The sequence below is a fragment of the Vicugna pacos genome, chromosome 12 (genome assembly GCF_048564905.1).
Source record: "Vicugna pacos chromosome 12, VicPac4, whole genome shotgun sequence".
Classification (NCBI taxonomy): Eukaryota; Metazoa; Chordata; class Mammalia; order Artiodactyla; family Camelidae; genus Vicugna; species Vicugna pacos.
In genome coordinates this window covers 25,220,621-25,244,848 of record NC_132998.1, presented here as the reverse complement: position 1 = coordinate 25,244,848, position 24,228 = coordinate 25,220,621, and the positions used below count along the sequence as shown (strand labels likewise).

The 24,228-nt window shown below is 39.9% G+C and overlaps 1 long non-coding RNA gene across 1 annotated transcript in view; it reads left to right on the top strand.

Annotated features, from left to right (window-relative positions):
• LOC140700447 (uncharacterized) overlaps nucleotides 1–23,600 on the top strand; it is a 32,012-nt gene extending 8,412 nt beyond the window's left edge. Inside the window, exon 2 of the long non-coding RNA XR_012078839.1 lies at nucleotides 23,173–23,600. This is a non-coding gene — a long non-coding RNA (uncharacterized lncRNA). The remainder of the gene's footprint in view (nucleotides 1–23,172) is intronic.
• The last annotated feature ends 628 nt before the right edge of the window (nucleotides 23,601–24,228 follow it).

Genomic DNA, 24,228 nt, shown 5'->3' with positions numbered 1-24,228 from the left:
TAACAATAGAAGTGATTCTGAAAGAGTAAACGCCAAAAGATTTTGTACTCGTTTTACTCAGAAATATGAGCCCTTCTGCACTGAGTTCAATTTGTAGCCATATTGATGATGATGTCCTAAAACTATAATGTATCGGCTGTAGAAATGTACCGACAAATGAAGCAATATAACCATCAAAAACTTAAGTGGTTTTTGTGTAACGAATGTAAGAAACAAGTGAAAAGAGAATTATTAGAAAGAAAGAGTATTGAGTTAAAAAACTGACAGAGGCAGACGTTAATTATTTTCACATAAGCAGCTTTGCAGGCTTCTTATAAAGCAGTATTTGGGGTTTCTAAGACATGTATGAAGACTACCAACAATGTGGGCTTAGAGATGTTGAGTGATGATGTGGCAAAGGAGGTAGCTCACACACCATTTTCCAGAGAAACTATAGTTGAACATATTTGGGAACTGACTCATGATATGGAAGACAACTCATAGAAAAAAATGAAACTAGCAAAGTATCTTTCATTGAAACTAGATGAATGCACAAGTCCTTTTAAAATGGCCATCCTTTTAGTGTATGTATGATTTAAACACGACTGTGATAGGAAGAAATAGTCCTTTTATTTTCTCAGCTTCATGGCTAATAAACACAACTGTGAACTGTATAAAACTAGAAAGGATTACATTGTCTATAAATGTGTCTGGAGTTAGGATTTTGTCTAGGATTATATTCTGATGGCACAGCTGCAGTGACTGGAAAACATTCTGGATTAGTTACCCCGTTTATGGAACTTGTGCCAGAATGTAAATCAATTCTGCTTCCTTCAAAAGTTTCACTACAAAAGTCAGCTGAACTGAACAGAAAATTCATGGGTCTCAAATCCCTGACTTTTGTAGAAAAATAATTTACCTTTCATTATGATTCCAGAGGATAAATTGTTAGAACTGACTATTGATGAAGGATGGAGGATGAATTTTGCTCTATTTTATATAAAAATTTGAAATGAAAAACCTAAGCTTGCTCAAATTACTCTGAAATATCTTTTTCCATTCTGTCAAAATACCCCTGTAAAATTAGTTTCCCTCCTATGAGTGTTATTAAAACAAAGCACGGAAACAGTTTAGATGTACCTTGCTCCCTACAAGTGGTGTGTGATCTTCAACATGCCCAAGATTGGAAGGTTAATTAGCAAACTCATTTGTCTTATTGAAACCTTTAAATATTGATATGAAGGGTGCTATCCAAAGTGTGCCTGTAGCATTTAATAGGGGAAATCCTCTTTCAATCACAAATTTTTGTTTAGTTATGACCATGGAATAACCAAGGGTTATAAATGTAGTAATGATTGCCTAGGTTAACCATTTGTACACACACCTTCAAGAGCAATATGCTCAATTTTTGTAGTTTTTCCCCCTCTTTTATTTTTGTTCTGATTATAATCATATCTAACAATATAATAATGAATGAATTTAATAATAGTGAATGAATCTAACAGTAAAAATCTTATATTTTGTATGTCTTTGTTTTTATTTCACTTTTCTAGTAATTCATTTTTATTGTATTAAAAGAAGTATTGATCTGTAACAGATTGGAAGTGGAAGAAAGGGGAAAAGATCCTTCTCAACAGACTGCTGCTGTGGAGAGCCAGTCTGGCACATAGGATCCATGGTGCAGAGGGAACATGCTTACCCAGAGCCCATGGTCCTAGGACCCAGAGAATCCAGCAGCCCAAAAGGCCCTGAGCCTGTGTCCAGGACCTATGCAAACTTCTTCCTGGGAGCACACTGCTGAGAGTGAACGGTGCTACCAGGGGATGAGTGTTGGGGGGCCGGGGCAGAGTGAGGATGTGCAGGCCACGTGTGCACGAAGGCCCTCACAGTATGAGATGGGAAAGATGGGGGCAGGCCAGGGCTAAGAGCTGGTTCATTCAGTGCCATCACGTTCCAGCGTGAACTCCAAGAACTTGAAATTCGGCAGATTGAGAAGACGGTATGTTTGTCAAAGCAGGATGATAGAATGTATCTATTCAATAGACGACAGCTTTGCCTGTAACTTTAAGTTTCTGGCATTTTGAATCATGGGTCTCAATTTTGTTGTTTTGTCAGGGCCCCACAAATGTTAGGGGACCACCTAGCCAGGAGATACACCAAAACCGGAGCCGCAAATTTGGCAGTCAGCATGGAGAGGGTATTTGCAGCTGAAGAACAGGCAGTCAGGGGTAAAGAGGGCAAGTCCTACATTCAGACTACCTGCCTTGAATTCCTTATCAGCAACCTACTAACTATAGAACCCTGGGCTATCTTTCTGCACCTCAATGGGCATGTTGATAGCACCTGTTTCATAGGATGATTTTGAGGATCAAATGAGTTCATCCATGTAAAGCATTTAGAGTAGGCTAGGCATAGAGTAAGCTCTCAATACCAAGAGAGTGAATTGCCTGGGAAAGAAATAGAGAGCAAGAACAGAAGGGTCTCAGGAGAACCTTGGAAAGAAAGTCTAGAGATACAGAGAGCATGTCCCAGCACCTACCACAGGGCCTGGCAGGTGGTATGTGCTCAGTAAATGTGGATCCTGGAAAGGAGACTGAGAAGGAGCACGTAACACACTGGGTGCAGCAGGAAGTTCAAATAGGGGGTGAAGGGATGAGAAGACCTTATTGGATTCGGTCAGGAAATACCTTCAAAAGGATGTTCCAGTTCACAGGAAGTCAGACTGCAGTAAATTAAAGAATGAATTGGAAGATATTCTTTTAGTTCAGCTTTGTAACACTAGTGGAAACTACTCTTTTTAGAAATTCATGTAGAGGGTGAAAGAGATAAAATAGTACTTTGAGGGGTATGCAAAGTTGAAAGAAAATTCTTTTCTGTTCAAAGAACCATGGGCAGACTTGTTGCCAAACAAGAGGAAAAGATGATTACTGGAGCAAGAATCTAGGAGAAGGATTAGAAGAGATGGAATCAAGAGAAAAAAGACATGGGGGTGAGTCTTACAAAAGAATATTCTGCCTAAGAGGGAAGGAAACAGGATCATCGATAAGAGTATAGAAGAATGTTGAGGACTGATAAATTGATGTTCTTGAAGTCTGTGCAGGGGAACTTGAATATCCAGAAGAACAAGTAAATAGAGTTGACTAGTAGGGAGCATATTCCTTTACCCACTGTGGCAGATTGGTGAGATGGCTCATTCACTCTGGCTGGCTTATCTCCCTACACTGCAGAACAGTAGTTGGCAAGCTACCTACAGTCCACAGGCCAAACTGAGCCTGCTGTCCCCAAACTGAACTTGGGTTTGTTCACCCAGCCACACAGCAAAGCCAATCTACTGACACCGGGTTGTGGTGAAGGAGAGTACAGTGTTTATTTGCTGGGCACCAAGCAAGGAGAACTGGCAGCTAATGCTCAAAAGATTCAAACTCCCTGATGGCTTTAGGGAAAGGATTTTAAAAGGTCACATTAGGAGTGAAGGTCACAGGATGTGTAATCAGCTTGTAGACATACTTCTGATTGGTTGGTGGTGAGGTAACAGGGTGATATTTTGGGAATCCCAATCATTAGTCTTCTGGTTCCAACCAGTCTGGGGTCTACGTGCTTGTGGTCAGCAGTTTCCATTCAGTAGGGGTCCTGGTTTCAGAAAAACTACTCAAAGATTCTCATCAGATTTTTATCTGTATTCATTGAAGAGGAACTAGGAGTTCTGTGCCTCTGTTTTATTGCTGAACTATTATTCAATCTATTATTACTTTTCTTGCTTGGCTGCTTTTCCTTTATTCCTCTAGTCATTAACTGCTTGAGTCTGCTGTTTGGAACTCGGGGAAGGCCAAGGAGACTAAAGCTTCTTCTACAAATAAGAAGCAGGCACACGGAGGGGCTCGTACCTGGGAGGGCCCCATAGGGTCCTACTCAATTTTACTACTGCCTCTTTTTCTATACCCTGTGAACTAGAAATGGTTTTCATATTTTTTAAGTTGTGGTAAAAATCTGCATAACATAAAATTTATTATTTTAATCATTTTCAAGTATACACCTCGGTGGCATTAACTACATTCACATATTGTACATCATTCATCTTCATAAATCTTTTCATCTTACAAAACTGAAACTCTATACCTATTAAACAATAACTCTCCATTTCCACTTTCCCCCAACTCCTGGCAACCACCATTCTATTTTCTGTCTCTACGAATTTGACTACTCTAGGTACCTAAAGTGGTCTGATCCCCTAATTCCTGGCTTTCCCATACACATCCAAGCAATTCTCAGGCATCAGCTCAGTGTCCTGAAATTCAACTCAATTCTGACACTGTCTACCTGGAGACAGCATCAGATCCCACAAATTAAAGTTCAGTTGTACATGTCTGCCAACCTCCTTCAGACACTAGGCAGAAGCTCAGGTCGACACCTGTTATGCTTCTGACTGACCAGATATAGATGGGAGGTTCCAAAGACCCCTCCTTGGGTTCGATTAATTTGCCAAAGTGCCTCACAGAACTCAGAGAAGCACTTTATTTAGTAGAATACTGGTTTATTTTGAAAGAATATATAACTCAGGAAGAGCTAATAGAAGAGATGCATAAGGCAAGGTATGGAGAAAGGTAGGAGTTTCCATGCTTCTCAGAGTGCGCCAGTCTCCCTGAATCTCCATGTGTTCACTGATCAGGAAGCTCTCCAAACCCAGTTCTTCTGCGTTTTTACAAAGGCTTCATTGCATAGGCTCATTGATTACATCATTGGTTACTGGTAATTGATTCGACCTCCAGCACGTCTCCCTTCCCCAGAGGTGGGACTAAAAGTTCCAACCCTCTAATTACATGGTTCTCCTGGCAGCCAGCACCCCCTCCTAAGGAGTGTTCCAAAATTAGCCTCATTAATGTAACAAAAGACACCTTGACCATTCTCATTTAAGAAATTCCAAGGGTTTTAGGAGCCCTATGCCAGAAACAGAGATGAAGAACAGATACATATTTCTTATTACAACTGACAATAGTACAATATTGCATATAAGTGGAATCATACAGTTTTTATTCCTTGTGACTAACTTTATTAGAATAAAGTCCTCGAGGTCCATCCATGTTGTTGCATTTCTCAGAATTTCCTTCCTTTTTAAGGCTGAATAATATTCCATTGTATGTGTATACCACATTTTGCTTATCCATTCATCTGTCAATGAATACTTGGTTTGCCCCCACCTTTTGGCTATTGTAACTAATACTCTATAGATATGGATGTGCAAATATCTGTTTGAATCCTTGCTTTCAATTCTTTTGAGTATATACCCAGAAATAGGATTGCTAGATCATATATTAATTTTATTTTTAATTTTTTGAGGAACTGCCATACCATTTCCCATAGCAGCTGCATTGTTTTCCTTTCCTAGCAGTGCACAAGATTCTAATTTCTCCATATTCTCACCAATATTTGTTATTTTCTGGGTTTTGTTGGGTTTTTTGTTTGTCTGTTTGTTTGTTTTATACTAGCCATTTTGTTTCTTTTACTAGGTTTGAGGTGATATCTCATTGTGGTTTTGATTTGCATTTCCTTAATGGCTAGTGATGTTGAGCATCTTTTCATGTCCTTATTGGCTATTTATATATTTTCTTTGGAGACATGTCTATTCACATCTTTTGTCCATTTATGAACTGGATTGTTTGGTTTTTTGTTGTTGAATTTTAGGAATTATTTATATATCCTGGATATTAATTTCTTATGAGATCTGTGATTTGTAAATGTTTTCTACTATTCTGTGGGTTGCCCTTTTACTCTATGCAGTGTCCTTTTCCACAAAAATTCTTAATTTTGATGAAGTCCAATTCATATATTTTAACTTTTGTTGCTTGTGTTTCTGGTGTCATGTCCAATAAATCATTGCCAAGTCCAATGCATAAAGACTTTCCCTTATGATTTCTTCTAAGAGGTGTATAGTTTTAGCTCTTACATATACAATTTTTATTCATTTTGAGTTAATTTTTATATATGATGTAAGTTAAGGGTCCAAATTCATTCCTTTGCATGTGGATGTCTTTTTTCCCAGCACCATTTGTTGAAAAGACTATCCCTTCCCCACCAAATGGTCTTGGTACCCTTATTGAAAATCAAGTGATCATATATGTGAGGGTTTATTTCTAGGCTCTTCACATTTTTAAATGGTTGGAAAAAATCAAAAGAAAAATATTTTGTGACATGTGAAATTTTCATGAGATTCAAATTTCAGTGCCCACAAAAAATGTTTTATTGCGACACATCCTGGCTCATTTGTTTCTGTATCATCTATGGCTGCTTTTGCATTATAGCAGCAGAGTTGAATAATTGTGACAGAGACCGTATTCTTGAAAATCCTCAAATATTTACTATTTGGTCCTTTAAAGAAAATGTTTGCAAACCTCTGTTATAGATAGGGGATAAAAGGCTATAAAATGCCTTTCTCAGACTCTCACAGCTAGGAGGTAGGCAAAGGACCCAGTTTTCACAATCAGATTTATGCACACAAAGTTGACGTGAAAATGACTCCCTAGGAGCAGCCACAGTCAGGGAGATAAAATTTTCTGTTAAGTAAAGTAGTGGGGCATCCAGTTCTTCCAGTGAGGTTGTTGGAGGGTTCTGGCCCCTGGTTCTTTATATCATGAGTGATGAATGGCTGAAGATGGTACAGTGGTGTCCCATTAGAAATGTTCTGTGGTATGTTGAGGCATTTTTCTGACTATGCTTTTCCTGGTCTCTTTATTCCTGACTGCATAGCATCAAATCCTAGTTCTCTGTCCAATTTGGAGAATTGTGAGCTTCCTAATGTTGCTTTAATAAATCTCCACCTGATTCAACAGCTAGAGTGACCTCTGTTGTCTGCAGAAAAGAACCCTGACTGATGTATTCAGTGAAGACAATCATATTAGACTCAGTAGTATTTCCTCAAAAGGTACAGTAGTGTTTTGTGAGAAACTCTTAATTCTAATTATGACTTTTCTACCAATTTTTCTTGTCCATAACCTTCCAGTATCTGTAAAACTGGTTTAATGGAATTTATAAGTCACAAAGGGGATATAATGGAGATTATCCAAGGAACAGACACAAAATTTAGAAATCAGACTCTGAGTGAGAAACCATAATTGAAATAGCACATTTAATTGTAGGAACTTCACTCCCCAGACACTTTCATTTCACTACAACTGAAAAAAAAAAAGAGATATGTTTCTGAGAAGAAAGCAAATTGTTTCAGAACTCTAACTTAGTAGAGCAGAGATCCTAAGAGTATCTCAAAAAAAGGAAGATTGTTTATCATTGAAATGAACACACCTTGGAGGTGATGGAGTTGACTGATAGGGTAGGAGGGGATACTCTAGACCCAGGGGTAATAATTCAGAATTCTAATCTCAGTTACTCCACTTAGATACTGAGTAAATCTCCTCATTCAGAGCTGCTCCCATTTCTCCCAGCTGATGATCACATTCTTGAAAAAGCAAAATGCTCAAATTAGAATGCTTGTTTTATTGTTATTTATGCCTGTTCTCTGTTTTCCCACACAGTCGTGTGGGTGAGTAATAGTGACATCACCACAAACACAGAACTTCTTACATGAACTCTGCTTCAGGAATGCACATGGTTTTCAGACCCCTGCTTTTACCCCTATATGATTTATCTCTATTATTAGAGATTTTTCCTTTTTCTTTCTAATTAGAATATACTGGTCCTAATGAGACAGTGATAGTTCTCTCCCATGTTCACCTCTCCCATAAAAAAGAAAATTTTCCAATTCTACTCCATGTGAGAAAAGTCAAGAGAAACAAAGAAAGCAGTTTAAAATGGAATAAAGTAAAAAAAACACATACACATCCTAAAAGTTGGCAAGATGATTCTTGAAGAAATCAGAACAGATGAAGAAGCAAGACATAGAAAGTAGGTAAGCTAGTACCACATGAAAGGTTGATAGGGAAAACAAAAGATCTCTTCAGAGAAAAGCACGCTCAGGCAGAAATAAGAAGGGGATCTTGAAGGCCATGCTCAGTGGACGATGTCACTAGGCTCTCACCTTTTATGGGCAAAGAGCAGCCGAGACAATAGCTAGCGACCAGCAGCATCAGACATCTGGGAAATAATGAACTGCTTGCCCTTCATTTTCAGCCTACAATTAGACAATTGTGGGTGCAATTATTTGTGTGTGCAATTTTGTAACAACAGATAATTGTGGCTAAAGTTACCTGTGTTGTGAAAAGGAGATATAATTGGGGCCCCCTTTTAATAAGTCCGTGGTTTACATCTAAGCAAGTGTATAATTTGACTAGTGGAAAGACACCCATGACTTTTTTCTGATTACATCTTTATGTTTTCACAAGTGCTTTCTCTGGCCCATTGTGGGCCTCAATGCAGCATCATTGGCATAGAGCAATCATTAAATTACAAGGAAGAAAATGCCACATCACAGATGGGCCAGCCATTGATACTATCCAGACCACATAGGTATTCTATAGTTAACAGTAAAGGTACAAATAAAAGACCCAAAAGCTGAAGCCAGTAATTTGCATCATGCCTGAAATATAAAGAAATAGACCAAAGCATATCCAGCTCTGCGCAACACGTGGAAGTCACCCAGCGAGGATTTCCTGAATTGACGCTGTTAAAACTCCCCACCCTTTGTGTCCCACAGCATTTAAAACATGCCTCTACTTTGGCCCTTACGGTTTTGTATTTTTTTGTATGTCTATCTCTCCCCACATCTTGCAGGCTATTGCAAGAAAGTGTTTGTGTCTTTTTCATCTTTTATTTTTCTAAGCCTATTTCTGTCTCTGGTGGCAGAAAACAAACTTAAAAGTCAAGCAAAACAGAACAAAATGACTGGCCAACAGAGGTAGGCTCTCAGAAGGGTTCTCTTTCTTTCTTTCATCTCATGAGTTGGCCTCTTTTAATAAAGCGGCCTCATTCTCTCTACTGTGGGTAGGGAACCTTCATGTGGGAGGCAGGATAAGCTGATGGCTCTTCAGTAAGACTGCCAAGCTTTGGATACAGCGCCACCACTTACCTAAAAAAAGTTATTTAAACTGCTTTGAGCCATGGCTTCCATATCTGTAAAATGAGAGAAATAGTAACACCTACCTTATTAAGTTGTTGTAAAGATTAAACGAGATAACATATGTCTGACACATAGAGTGTACTCAATAAATGTAAGCTTTATTAGTCAGTTTTTGTTTTTAATGGAGGAAGCAGGGCGATAGATATGATTATAGACAATTCTAGGCTTATAATATCCTAACTTAGCAGCCCTAAAAGAAAGAGGGAACATTTATATCTCCGCATCTGTAACAATTTCTCAGCACACACAATTTCGGGGAAGGATTCTGATTAGCTAAGATTTACTGAGGGTTTACGATATGCCAGGCACTATAGTAAATGTTTGCATGCATCATCTCAATTAATTTTCACCACAACTCTATGATGTAAGTGCCATTTTTATCCTCATTTTACAGACAAGCAAACCAGGGCTTAGAAAAGTTTACGACAGAGGGCACACAGGTTGGCAAGCTTTTTTTTTTTTTTTTTGATAGAGAATCAGATGGTAAATATTTTAGGCTCTGCAGGCCACATAATCTTTGTCACAACTACTCAGCTGTGTATTGTAGCTGGGTTAAAAAACAAAATTCAACTGAGCAAATTTTAAAGATCAAATCAGCTTTATTGAACAATTCGTGAATTGGAAGCATCCCAGCTAGCAAGTAGAAGGGAACTCCGAAGGGCTACTGAAAGGCAGGACAAGGAAGTCATTAGTAAAAAGGATTATTTCAGATTAGGTCATTTCCCTTTGGGGAAAAAAGGGTCTTCTTAGGTGAGTTACCTCATCTTCCTTTGGAGGATGGAGAGGGCCCAAGTGACAGATTACCTCATTGGTGCTGATGAGAAAATTCCTGACTGACTGATTAAAACTGCATTTCTGGGGAAGAGTGAAGCTTCATAAAGTAGGTATTGAACCCTGATTTGGTGGCATGGTCTAGCAAAAGTGACTCCATTTTGGGCCTAGGATTTTTTTTTTTTAAAACAATGCCCTTCTCAGCTTAACTGAGAAATGTCATCAAAATTCAAGCTGTTAGGGCCATTCTCAGCCACCTCTCTGAAATTCACCCAGTTTTCGTTGTTGCTTCGTATGGTGTCCATAGATTATGATGCTTTTGCTTAATCCCTGCAACATTCACAGGTCACAGCTTCAGGCTCACAATCTTTAAGCTAGTCATCTTCATTTCTTTTCTGACAGCCCAGTTTTAGGGAGATCATTTGCTTAGTGGTTAAGTGGCTGCAGACTAGCATTTAAAGCTTTTGAGAAAAATACAGTGTACCAGGGAAACTATTATGATTATAACAAGCAGGATAATCCCCAGTGTCTGGAGACCCAAACTGATCAAAATCAAATAAGTCAAAGAAAAAGCCCATTGGAGGACTCACCTTTTTAAGCCAAATGGCTTGCTCACTAATCCTCTGCAATTGAGTTTCAACTTCCCCAGAAGCATAGCAGGTAGTGTTGACCACAGCACAGAATCCTTCTTGCTCAGCTAAAAGTTAATCAAGGGCCATTCTACTATGGAGAACAATTTTGGCCAGAGAGTATAAGGATCTTTTTTGGGCAGCTCTTGTCTCAGCAATGGAATCTGCAATATCTTCAAGAGTTAAGGAGGAAGGGAGATATAATTCAGTGGTAGAGCATGTGCTTAGCATGCATGAGGTCCTGGGTTCAATCCCCAGTATCTCCATTAAAATATAGATAGATAGAAAGATAGATAGAAAGATAGATAGATAGATAGATAGATAGATAGATAGATAGATAGATAGATAGACAGACAGACAGATAGACAGACAGATAGACAGACAGACAGACAAACCTAATTACCTCCCCCACAACAATAACAACAAAAAGAGTTAAGGAGTTACTCCTAACCAGGGAAGTATGGTTCTGCCAAAGGAGAAAGATCCTTAAGTGCCTCTCAGTAGGTTGTTTCTAACTCAATGATGTAAATCCAAGGGGATCAACCAATAAGTTGTCTTAGTTTGCTTGTGAAAAATTGGGAGCACTGTTGGATAACCCATTGCCCAGCTGTGAGCCAACCATCCAGGCATCCTTGGCTGAAGAAGAATGATAACCACCACAGATAACAGGGACACAAACCATTTCTGTTAAGGAGGTACTGTTAATGGATTCATTCCCAGGGATTGAGATCTCTTAGTGGGTGGGCAAATCTGATCCAGATAATCATGGGAATGTAGGGGTACAAATGTGCTAAGATTTATGTAGGTTACTGTGTCTAACTGAGTAAGATCAGAGAAAGAAAAAACAAAGCACAGTTTCTGGCCATAAAAGTTGAACTCGTTAAGAGGCTTCAGATGGAAGGGAGAGTTGATTGTAGTTTGCGCTGACATTGGGAATAGAAGAGAAATTGGTCACAGCGAACATCAGGGAATCTCTGGCATCATGGATAGATCGGAATCTTTGCAGTCTGAAATTTCAGATTGCAAATCCAGCAATCTGAAAGATTAACCCCCCTTAGCAATGAATAGACTTAGAGATGCAAATGAAGATGTTACATTTCCAGGCTAATATCAAAGTAAAGTGAAGAAAAAGAAGGAGGAGAATTTCATGTTTAGTTCAAGTATGAAGTCTCAATCCATCATCTTAGGTGGAAGAAATCTTTTCGAAGTTATCTACTTCTCTTCTTTTTCAGTTTGATTTGGAGTCTCCAGACTGTGACCAACAGAATCCTTTGTTTAGAGTTTTGTTTTTTTTTTTAATTAAGGGAGGTACTAGGGATTGAGCCCAGGACCTCATGCATGCTAAGCTGCCACTCAACCACTGAGCTATATCCCACCCAGCAAGAGCCTTTGAATTGGGACTAGGAAAGCTTCTTTAACCTGTTGATGATAGGTTTTAACATAAGACATTAAACACATACAGAGGCTGGTCATACTAGCATGAGACAGCAAGGGATCAGCAGAAAGTTGAATACTAATCGACAGTGGTCTACCAATAACTATCTCAGGTGGAGATATGAGTTTATGTCCTCCAAAGGGAATACTGCCTACAGTCAGCAAAGCCAGAGGCATTACCAAGGGAGTCTGGTGGTTTTCTCTTGACCTTGCCTGATGTTTAAGGGTGATAGAGACAGTGTAATCCCAAGAAATTTGCAGGGTTTTCATTAAGACTCATATGATTTGTCCTGTGAACTGGGTCCTCAGTCACTGGAGATAGTGGAAGGCATACCTCAGATGGACATTTTCTAACAGTTTCTCTGCACTGTGAGGGCATCAGCCTTGCGGCAGGGGAAGGCTTCAACCCATCTGAGAAACATACATACAATAACAACATATCAGTAACCCATGCTAAGTGGCAGTTGAATAAAGCCCAGCTGCAGGTCTCAAAAGGTCCAGAGGGAGGAGGTCTGAGGCCCAAATAGTTTTTTAAGATTATGGCTCTGACAGGTCAGATACTGCTATTTTTGCAATTTTATCAAAGTCTCCCCACCAATGTCTGTTTATAGTTTGAGTCATCTTAAATGCAGTATGATAGGTGAAGGAATGCGAAAGCTGAAAAATGGCGTCTGCCAGGAAACTGGGAAGAACCGGAGCCATCTTGGGTTTCCCATAGCCCTGACTTTTTACTACCACTGTTTGCCCATCTTAATTTCTCTGATTCAGGCAGACTGTTGCCATGTTACAAGGACATTAGGACGACAAAACTCTGGCAGTGAGGGGTGATTCTGCAGAAGTAGAATGGACTTCATCCACATGAGCCATAATATTTATAGACTTTGTTGCTGCTGTCCTCACAGGAAAGTCAGCTACTACAGTCCCTTGATACTGACTCGGCTTTAGTCCTTTAAGTGTGAGTCTCAATTGTGATGACAGCAATTTCAGAAGGTCAGAAAACAGCAGTAAGAAAGTTGTCTACTTGTTGCCCATTCGTTGATTGGGGTCCCAGAGGATGTAAGAAAACCTTTTTGTTTCCATAACATCCCCAAGTCACAGATGACCCCAAAGGCATACCAGCTGTCAGTATTAATATTAACAGTTTGTCCTCAGATAACTGCTGTGCTCTGGTAAGGGCATCTGATTATTGAGCTGATTTAGCTTATGGGAGGTTTTCTCTTTCAAGTAGTTCATGTTGGGTAGTAATAGCATAACCAGCTTGGAAATTTCTGTTGTCATTTCTACAGTATAAACCATCAACAAACAGGATTAACTCAGATTGGTTAAAGGGGTGTCTCGTAAATCAGGAAACATCTCACAGTCATGGGGCTCACCTTCATCAGGTAAAGGAAGTAATGTAGCAGGATTAAGAACGTTGCAATATTTAAGGTATAGAGGTGAAAGCAGAAGAATCTCATAGGAGGTTAGCCTGCTAGCAGAGAAATGTGGTCTCAATTCAGAGTTAAGCCAACTCTGGACTGCGTAAGGACTTTGTACATAAACATTATTTCCTGGAGTTAGGTCTGCTGAGGCTTCCACTAACTTCCACTAACATGCAGGAGCAATTGAATCAAGTTGCATGCCACAATAGGCAGCTGGTCTGTGTTTATTACCATGTCCTTGAATGAGCACTCCCAGAGCCTGGTTCTCTCTCCTGTACAAATAAGGTGAAACGTTTTGAATAGTCGGGTAGCCCTAGGGCAGTGGTTCTTGCAGAGCTTGTTTTAGTGTTATAAAAGCCTGCTCATGTTTATCCTCCCAAAGAAGGGATTAAGGGACTGAAAGTTTAGTAAGTTCCTAAAGTGGGAAAACTAAAAGAGGAAAATTAGGAACCCACAATCAGCAATAACCAGCCAAGCCTATAAATCCAGAAAGCTCTCATTTGTCATAGGTCTAGGAAATTATTGAATTAGCTTAATCCTTTTTTGAGATAGCTGGATTTCTCCAGTGCTTAGGTTATGAGCTAGGTAATGAACAGTATCTAAGGATAACTGTAATTTTTCCTTAGCAACTTTACGTCCCTCTTCAGCTCATCTTTTATGAAATGCCTCTTTGGTAACTGAACACAGTAAAAGGTCATCTACATATTGTAAAAGGATTGATTTCCAGGAACTGGAGGGAGCTTTCATCTTGGGGGAGTACTTGGAAGAAATAAGAAGGGGCCTCAGTGAACCCTTGAGGCACAACTGTCCAGGTAGATCACTGATTGTGAAACTGAGTCCCCCTAACACCGAGTTCCTCTGCTGAGTTTTTGATTAACCTCGCTGTCTTAAACTTTATTCCCTTTCTTGTCCTGCTCTGTTCCCCTCAGAATTGAGAAATACCAAAGAAAAGGGTGGGTTGAAATCAAACAGGACCCTCCAGGGCCCTCCAGTTACAAAAGCCCCTCTGTGTTGCCCTGTTTCTTATTTGTAGAAAAAGGCTTTCGTCTCTCAGGCCTTCCCTGAATTCCAAAGAGCAGACCCAAGCAGTTACTAATTAAGGAAGTGAGGGAATATGCAGAAACAAAGGGAAAGCAGTCAAGTGAGAAAAAAAGCAGTCAAGTCAAGCTTAGACAAGAGTTCAGTGATAAAACAGAGTCCTAGTTCCTTCTCAAGGGATATATATACCAGTCAGATGTATACCTTTGAGTTGTTTTGCAGAAACTAGTATTCCTTCCCAGGTGGAGGATGGTGACTCATACTGACCACAAGCACATAGACCCCAGATTTGTTGAAATCAGTAGGTTGATAATTAAGATTCCCAACACATCACCCTATTACTTCACCACCAACCAATCAGAAGAAACTCCATGAGCTGCAACCTTCATCACAAATGCTGCCTTTAAAAACACTTCCCTGAAAGCCATCAGGAAGTTAAGACTTTTGAACATGAGCTGCCCATTCTCCCTGCTTGGTGCCCTGCAGTAAAGGCTGAACTTTCCTTCACCACAACCTGGTGTCAGTAGGTTGGCTTTGCAGCTCATGAGTGAGTGGACTTGTCAGTAACAATTGTACCAAGTAAAGGCAAATAGACTTTGGCTGTTGGGGTCTAGGAATGCTGAAAAAGGCTGAACAAAGGTCTACAACAGTGAACCATGTTGAGTCTGGTGGGACTTGAGATAAAAGGATGTTTGGGTTTGAAACAACTGGGAAACTGGGAAAAACTGTCTTGTTAATATCTCTTAAACCCTAGACAAGTCACCATCCCCATCCATTAGGTTTCCTGACTGGCAGGATCTGCGTGTTGCTGGGGCTGGTGCAGGGAACGATCAGTCTCTGGGTGATAAGTTCTTCTGAGATGAGTGAGAAACCTTGTATGGCCTCAGGATTCAGTGGGTATTGAGACAATTTAGGAAGAGGTTTAGTAATATCTACCTAAATCTTTATAGACTCTGCACTTTTTATTCTCCCAAAGTCAGTACTAGAAATAACCCAGAGATTTTGGGGCATCTCGATTAATTTAAAGGACTTTTGTTGTAATTCTTCCTCTGCTGTATCAAGGGCTGAGTGCATGAGCATTCAAGGTCAGGTTCAGGTTAGGTAGGAAATTCTAAAGTGAGGTCTTCATTGAAGTAAAACATGTTAGCCCTTTTGAGTTAGAAAGGATTTCTACCTAATAGATTGACTAAAGCTGTGTCAAATAGAAAAAAAAAAAATCCTTTTCAGTGAAAGATCCCGGAGTTATTTGTACTGGCTGAGACAGAAATCCCTCTCTGAACTTTATTAGATGCTCCCACTATGGAAACTTCTTTTTTCACTCTGAGGTATTTGGTGGCCTATGAGAGTGGGTTTTAAAGTAGCAAGTGAAGCTTCTGTATCAACTAGAATTTGGCAAGGTTCCCCATTAATTTTAATTTCAGTTCCCCTTTGGCCATTTTAGGGAATTACTGGTAATGGTTTACTGGAGAATCCCTCAGAGTCCTGTCAGCTCTGGGAGAAAATCATATGGGAGTCCTCCCTTGGGAATAGATATGGGGGGCACTCAAGTTGAATACTGTGCATGGGTCCTTTGAGGACAATTTTTTTCCAGTGTCTCAGTTGATTACAAATGAGACAAAGGTCCTTGGGCCAGCATTTTGATGATGGACCCCTAGAAGGTTGTAATACAAGAGGCCGGGGTATTATTTTAAGTCTCTGGCCTTGGAGCTGTTATAGATGTAAGGCCAACAGCTTGGCAGATGTTTTTTGTGGTCTTATTCTAAGGCCTTTTCAAAATGCTCAGCTATGGTCATGAACTCAGTCAGACTAGTGGTCCCTCATCCTACTTTCTGTCTTTTTATCAATCCACTAATCTCAGGAGACAATCATTTATAAATAGAGCCGCTAGTGAGGTTGGGTGACCCTACTTATTATATGGAACGTGTAATGCCATAGGAAGAGGGCTTCTACATGGGCCTTAAAATCTGCCACAGATTCATCTTTCTTTTGTTCACATGACTGAATAATAGACCACTCAGTGAGGGCAGGGAAAATTCTAGGAATGGCTTATAAAAGGTCAGGTGCTATTTTGCAGGCTTTTTCTGGTCAAGGATCTAGAATATCATCTTCAGGTTTTTGCCATTTGCTTCCTGCATCCATTTTGGGGCTTCACCAGGACCTACGAACATGTGCACAAGCTGATAAAGGTCTGGAATCCTGGGAGCATAGGCCCCAAATAATGACTCTAAATTCTTCAAAAAAAAAAACTTTGGGGGATCCTCTGTAGGTTTAGGAAAATTCTTAACTATGACCAAGGGGTGAAAGTTACCTGAGGAGGTTTGTCTGCAACAGCTTGTATTTTTATTTTGAAAAGTAATGGTTTAACAGTCTCTTCAGAGTGGAAGGGCAGTTGAAACAGAGAATCCGTCAAACATGAGGTAAAGAAGGACGGAGAGGAGCAGTGTCATGTCTGTCCTATTGTCTTTTGTTTTAGGTACTTCTTGTGTTTTCAATTTTTTATTTAGCCTTTTATAACAAGTCTTCTAATGAAGCTATTTTGGAATCTTGATGCCTTTTGGAGGTTTCCACATACCCATTAAAGTAGGTATCCCATTCTGTTTAATTCAGGAGACCTTACCTTCAAATGCACTTCCAAAATGAATGATTTTTTTCTACTCGGAACATCCCTCATAATGGTCATTGTAATTCTAGGTTGTTTTAGTAATATTTTGCCATTTGTGTAGAATAGTCACAGCTTCCAGGATTATAGTTCTTGTACATAAAATAATCTTTAGAAATTAAAGATTCAATTTCTTTTAGCTAGCCTTTCTCTACACAAAATAAGACAAATAAATACATGTATCTTAATGCAGAAGTAGTCACCTCCTTGGACTTATCTAGAATTTTCAGATTCCTTTTTTGGCTTTTATCAGTGGGTTTAAAAGTGTGGTCCCTGGACCAGCAGCTTTGGCATTACCTGGAAACTTCTTCGAAATGCAAATTCTCAAGCCCACCACTATCCTACTGAATCAGAAACTCTAGGGGTGGACCCCAGCAATCTGTTTTAACAACCCCTCCAGGTAACCCTACTTTAGGCTCAAATTTGAGAATCAGTGGCCTACAGCATCTTCAGTAAGGGGTAATGAGGTCTAATTCTGCTCCTTGTACACACCTGAGCTGGTGTCTTGGGCCTCTGGTCACAGTGGTGATTGTGTGGTTGCTTGTCAGAAACCAATTATTGTCCTAAAACAATGAGACAGCCAGTTGTTTCAACAGCAAACTGCGTTTATTTGGGACACAGCAAAGAATTGCAATTTGGGACATACATTCTATGGTGAACCACAGGCAAGTCCAGAGAACAGAGTGTTACTGGGCCCTTTCCAGATTCTTGGACAGCAATGCCATAGAAATGAATATTGCTTCCACAAAAGCCTTAGGCAAGCAAAGCTCTTTATTAGAAGAGATAATTTGTGTATAAGGAAGAAGATGGAGGAAAATGCCAGCTCCCCAAGTAGAAGAGGCCATTGCTCTTCTAACAAAAGGGAAAGTTTGTCTCATGATTACTGATCATTTCCAGAAACTGTCAAACTTCTTTGATCAGCCATAGATGGCTCCCTGGTGATATGAGGAATAGGTAGTGCTTCCATGGGAGGAAAGGAATGCAGAAGGATTTTCTGCAAGAAAGCATGGGAACAGATGAGGTTAAAATTTCTAGTTCAGCTTCTTGTGGCAACTAGGTGTACTCTTTAGTGTTAACAGAGATAAAGTTAATCTTTTAAGTCTGGTTTTTGGGGTTTTTTTGTTTTGTTTTTGGTTTTGGTTTTTGGTTTTGAGTTTTTTTGTCTTTGGGACTCAGGTCCCCAGGGCTTTTGTTCTCTAGCTTGCAAGGCCTGTTTTCACAAGGCCATTCCCCTAGTCCTTTCCAAAATGGCTGTACCCTTTTGTCTTCCTATCTCACAAGGAGAGGGCCATTCTTTTATAGAGGAGAAAGGGGAGTTGGATGGGGCTGTTATAAACAAAGATTCCATTGGCAGAAACTGGGAGATTGATGTATAGTGGCTTTTCATTGGCTGAACTGTTGCTGCGCAAGGAGAAATTCTTCCTTCCTCCTGCTGGGTAATGAAATTGTAAACTTTCTATTGGAGTTGCAAGGTATATTGCTTCCTGTTGGGTCTGCAATTGAGGTCAAGTGATAAGGCATGAGAACTCCCCTTTCTGGCCTTCTGACTCCATTTTAAATGAAGAGTCTGTTCATTAATTTTCACACTACCATCTGAAGCCTGTTAGTCTCTCCTCTCCTCTCCTCTTGGCTGGATTTTCCATTTTTTTCTGTTTATGAGCAGTGTTCTGACTGGACTGCCCTCCAAGTTCCTCTTTCTTGTCTAAGGATGATCTCAACACTGGTAGAAAGCGGAGATGATGCACACACCCTGAGCGGAAGGAAGTCCTTCCTGAGCAAGCCCTCCAGCTCTGCATATCCCAAGAGACATCCCAGCCCAACTGTGCTCTTGTGATATTGTGATATAATAAGAAATGTATATTTGGTCTTCCTCCCCAGTTCCTGGCACAGAGCTCCTAAAACCATTGTAATTTCCTAAGTGATAAGAGGTGAAAGGAAGATCTTTTTTCATAGGATTTAGTTTTTGTTCCCAATTCCTGAAATAGTTCTGGAGCAATAAATGTGGAAGGTCCGTATGTTGTTCTTTATAATAAGCCCCTTCCAACCAGAAATGAGTTTACATTAATGAAGTGACTTTTGAGAAGCCCCTAAGGAAGGGAGCTTTTTGCCAGGGGAACCAACCATGTGATCAGAGAGTTAGAACTTTCAGCCCTACCTCCCCACCTTGAGGGAGGGCAGAGAGGCTGGAGACTGAGCTAATCACAAATGGTCCCTGATTTAGCCAATCACACCTACATAGTGAAACTTCCATAACAATCCTAAGCAAAGAGGTTTGGAGAGCTTCCAGGCTGGTGAACATATCCACATGCTGGGAGGATGGCATAACTGGAGAAGGCTTGGAAGCTCTGAGCCCCTTCCTGCATACCTTGCCCTATGCATCTCTTCCATTTGGCTGTTCCTAAATTGTATCTTTTATAATAAACTGGTAAATGTATTTCCCTAAGTTCTATAAACTGTTTAAGCAAATTATTGAACCCGAGGAGAGAGTCACAGAAACCTCTGACTTGTAGCCAAGCAGGACAGAAGTTGTGGATAACCTGGGGACCTACTGCTTGGGATTGGCATCTAAAGTGGGGACAGTCTTGTGGGACAGATCCCTTCTCCTGTGGGGTCTGATGCTATCTCCAGGCAGATAATGTCAGAATTGAATTGAATTATAAAACACCCAGTTGGTATCTGCAGAGAATTGGAGAATAGCTCAGTGTGGAAAACCCACATGTTTGGTATCGTAAGTATGAGTAGAAAGAGAAATGAAGTTTTCTCTTTCATCCCTTCTTCCCTCCCTCAGTCCTACAAAATAGGACAGTGCTTCAGAACCGTCTTTTTGGAGTCACAGACAAAACAGGAATACTTTCTTATTATACATTTCTATGTTTTCTGGTCTCCTTACAACATGCATAGATTTTATTTATAGTTGGGGGGGAATGGTATTTTTATTAAAAAATCAAAATGAGACAGTGATCCCAGTTTTGTTAAAATATAAAAAAAAAGAAAAATGAAAAAAACAGTGTGTGCGTGTGTTTGTGTATATAAGAATGCTACCCAACACTGTGAGGCCAAACAAACTGAAATGTCGGAGTTTGGAGCAGAGAAAGGTTTATTGCAGGGCCAAACAAGGAGAATGGGTGGCTTGTGCTCAAAAACCCGCAAACTCCCGGAAGGGTTTCAGCTGAGCATTTTTAAAGGCAAGGTGAGAGAGGGGCATCCCAGGGCATGCTATCAGTTCATGCACAATTCTCTGATTAGTTGATGGTGATCAATCCTTAGGCACCAGAAGGTCTGGGGGCTATATGTTCATGATCATTAAGTAGTTAATTTCTTCCATTTAGTGGTGGTTTTAGCATCTGAAAAACTCAGGAAATATGCATTAGATGCTATTATCTAGGTACTTCAGAGAGGAGCTAAAGCAGAAGATTATGGGGGAAGAGTCTGTCTGGGGAAGGCCCCATAGTGTCCTGCTCGGTTACAAGAAGACACTGGCATTCATGGTGGTCACTGCCCTTGATAGGATTACAGGTGATTTTAATGGTTCACTTGTCTTTTCATCATTTTCCAATTTATTACAAAAATAATACAGATACATCATGCATAACATCCTCATATTTTTTATTTTTTCATGATGTGTCAATGATCCACCAGATTTTAAGGAAATCATGAATGAGAGGCATTCAAGTCAGATTGCCTTGTCCAGGAACAAGAAACACATCAAATAATCCTAAAAACATTTATCAGAGCTGCACAACTAAAGCTAAAGAATGAAGGATCTGGACTCAAATCTAGGCCATACAACTGTATTCCTAGTGCATTGAATAACACCTGACACACAGATGGTGCTGAGTAAATGAACAGGCACTCCAAGCAGCCTCAATTATGCAGAAGTTATCCTCTGTTACACTGTGTAGATTTTATTCTCTTTTTAGTCCAATTTAGTGGGCCTCTAGAGAAAGAAACTACCACTTCTCTTTCCTCTACCATGCAGGACTAAGCACACTAAAGCAAAAGCAAAACAAAAAGTTCTCATTCTTGAAAAGAATGGTGGAAACTGTATACACTTTATGGTCAGATAGACCTGGCCCCAAATCTCAGCCTCCCCCTTTCAACTATGCAACATGGGCATACATCTACATACTAACACATTAGGAATACAGGGGAGCTTACCATCCAGCCTTGAGGCTCTCAGGGGTACTTTTTTCTCCTCTGTCAAATGGTGCTGGTAATTACCATGTAGGGTTGCCTGAAGCATTAAATGAGACAGTGCTCAGAAAGCACCTAGATACTTGGCAAACATTAGCTGTTATTATTATACTTTTTGTTGCTGTTGAGTTGGATTTAAAGATAAATGACTATCCTATAATGTTTTCTAAAATCTATTTTAAATCAACAAACATCTTAGCCCTTATTGTATACCAGGCACTGCAACAGGTAGGAACTTCTAGGATTAGGAAGGTAGGTACAAATCTGTTACTATGCTCATAGAAATCATTATCCATATCTTTACAAAGGTGATCATGTTTTCCTTGACAACACCAGTCCTAGGCATAAAAATTTTCAAAGGTACAATCCTAGAGTTGTATTTCTTAGGTTCTGCCCTCCCTAACCAACCATAGGGACCCCAGCTCTTCTCAGCCACATGTAAATCAATGAGGTTAGAACACCCCCTCACACCATACACAAAAATAAACTCAAAATGGCTTAAAGACTTAAACATAAGACAGGACATGAACCTCCTAGAAAAGAACATAGGCAAAACATTCTCTGACATAAATTGTAGCAATGTGTTCCTAGGTCAGTCTACCAAGACAATAGAAATAAAAGCAAAAATAAACAAATGGGATCTAGTTAAACTTATAAACTTTTGTACAGGAAAGGAAACCATAAACAAAATGAAAAGACAACCTACAGGCTATGAGAAAATATTTGCAAATGATGTGACTGATAAAGGCTTAACTTTCAGAATATACAAACAGCCCATACAACTCAATAAAAACAATCAAACAACCCAATGAAAAAATGGGCAGAAGACCTAAACAGACATATCTCCACTGAAGAATACGAACAGCCAATAGGCACATGAAAAGATGCTCGACGTTGCTAATTATCAAAGAAATGCAAATCAAAACTACAATGAGGTATCACCTCACACCAGTCAGAATGACTATTAAAAAACTTCACAAATGATAAATGCTGGAGAGGGTGTGGGGAAAGGGGACCCTCCTACACTGTTGGCAAGAATGTAATTTGGTGCAGCCACTATGGAAAACAGTATGGAGATTCCTTTAAAAACTAAAAATAGACTTACCGTATGATCCACAATTCCACTCCTGGGCATATATCCAGAGAATACTCTAGTTTGAAAAGACAGTGCCCAATGTTCACAGCAGCAGTATATACAATAGTCAAGACATGGAAACAACCTAAATGTCCATCACAGATGACTGGATAAAGAGGTTTGGTATACACACACACACACACACACACAAAAACGCAATGGAATACTATTCAGCCATAAAAAAGAACAAAATAATGCTATTTGCAGCAATATGGATGGACCTAGAGATTATCATACTAAGTGAGTAAGTCAGAGAAAGACAAATATCATATGATATCACTTATATGTGGAATCTTAAAAAAAGGAGACAAATGAACTTATTTATAAAACAGAAAGAGACTTACAAGCATAGAAAACAAACTTATGGTTACCAAAGGGGGAAGGATGTAGGGAGGGATAAATCAGGAGTTTGGGATTAGCAGATACAAACCACTATAAATAAAATAGACAAAAAACAAGAGCCTACTGTATAGCACAGAGAACTATATACAATAGCTTGTAATAACCTATAATAAAAAATGCCAGAATGCCAGCAAAAGAGTAGTACATGCCAGGATGAGAGGCTACTTTGGTCAGCAAAGGACACACTGAATTTAGATGGAACTTTTTAACTGAAGTATAGTTGATTTACAATGTTGTGTTAGATTCTAGTGTACAGCAAAGTGATTCAGTGAGACACCCTTACAAATGGAGATGTCCCTTGCAAATGTAAGTGTTTCTTACAAAAGGGTAACTCCTACTAGATTTTAGAGCTCTTCCCGGGTCAACTGTTTCTCAGAAAATAACCAGCTTTAAACAATATGTCAAAAGAGACATATTTTAATCTGGCAAATTCTGCTCCCTTATAGCTCCAAGTTGGGAAACAAGAACATGCCCAACCTTCACACCACGAAGGCCATTCACTCTCTCAAATGACGAGGCTATGTGAAAGAAGAGTTTGCCTGAAGACGTTTCTACTGGTGCCTTACCAAGGAGGGTATCCAGTATCTCTGTGATTACCTCCACCTGCCCCCTGAGCTACAGCTGTCCTGAGACTGGCAGGTCAAGGCCCAAAGGTCTGGAGGGAGAGTGACCTGCAAGACTCACGTAAGGGGAAGCCTACAGAGACACCTACAGATGTCTGTGCCCCACAGTGTGGACAAGAAAGCCGAGGCTGGGGCAGGGTCAGCAACCAAATTTCAATTTAGAGGTGGATTTGGTCATGGACATGGGCAGCCACCCCAGTAAAGTTGAAGGAGATTGTTTTGTGTTGAATAAATCTGTAGCCAGAAAAGTGTGCGTGTATGTGTGTGTCTCTGTGTGTGTATAAAACAATCAGGACTCTACAGGACCCTCCTTGGTACAACAGCCATTCTGTGTTCCCTGTTTCTTATTTGTAGAAAAAGATTTTGGTCCCCTAGGCATTCCCTGAGTTCCAAAGAGCAGAGTCAAGCAGTTACTAATTAGGGAAGTGAGGGAATGCGGAAACAAAGGAAAAGCAGTCAAGAAACAATAGTTCAGCAATAAAAACAGTTTTAGTTCCACCTCAAGGGATATACATAACAATCTGACGCATCTCTTTGAGTTGTTATGCAGAAACTAAGACACCCCCCCCACCCTTGTGGAGGATGATGACTACATGCTGACCATAAGCATGTAGACTGAGACTGGCTGGAATCAGGAGGTTGATGATAAAGATTCCTGAAATATCATTCTGTTACCACCAACCAGTCAGAAGAAAGTCCACAAACTACAATCCTGACCCTAAATGTTGCCTTTCGAAACCCTTCCCTGAAAGCCTTCAGGAAGTTTGGGTCTTTTAAGCATGACTTGCCCATTCTTCTTGCATTTCTTGCATGGTGTTGTCGCCTGAAATAAATGCGCAGCCTTAAAATTGAGAGTTATGTTTTATTTAGCGGGAGGAC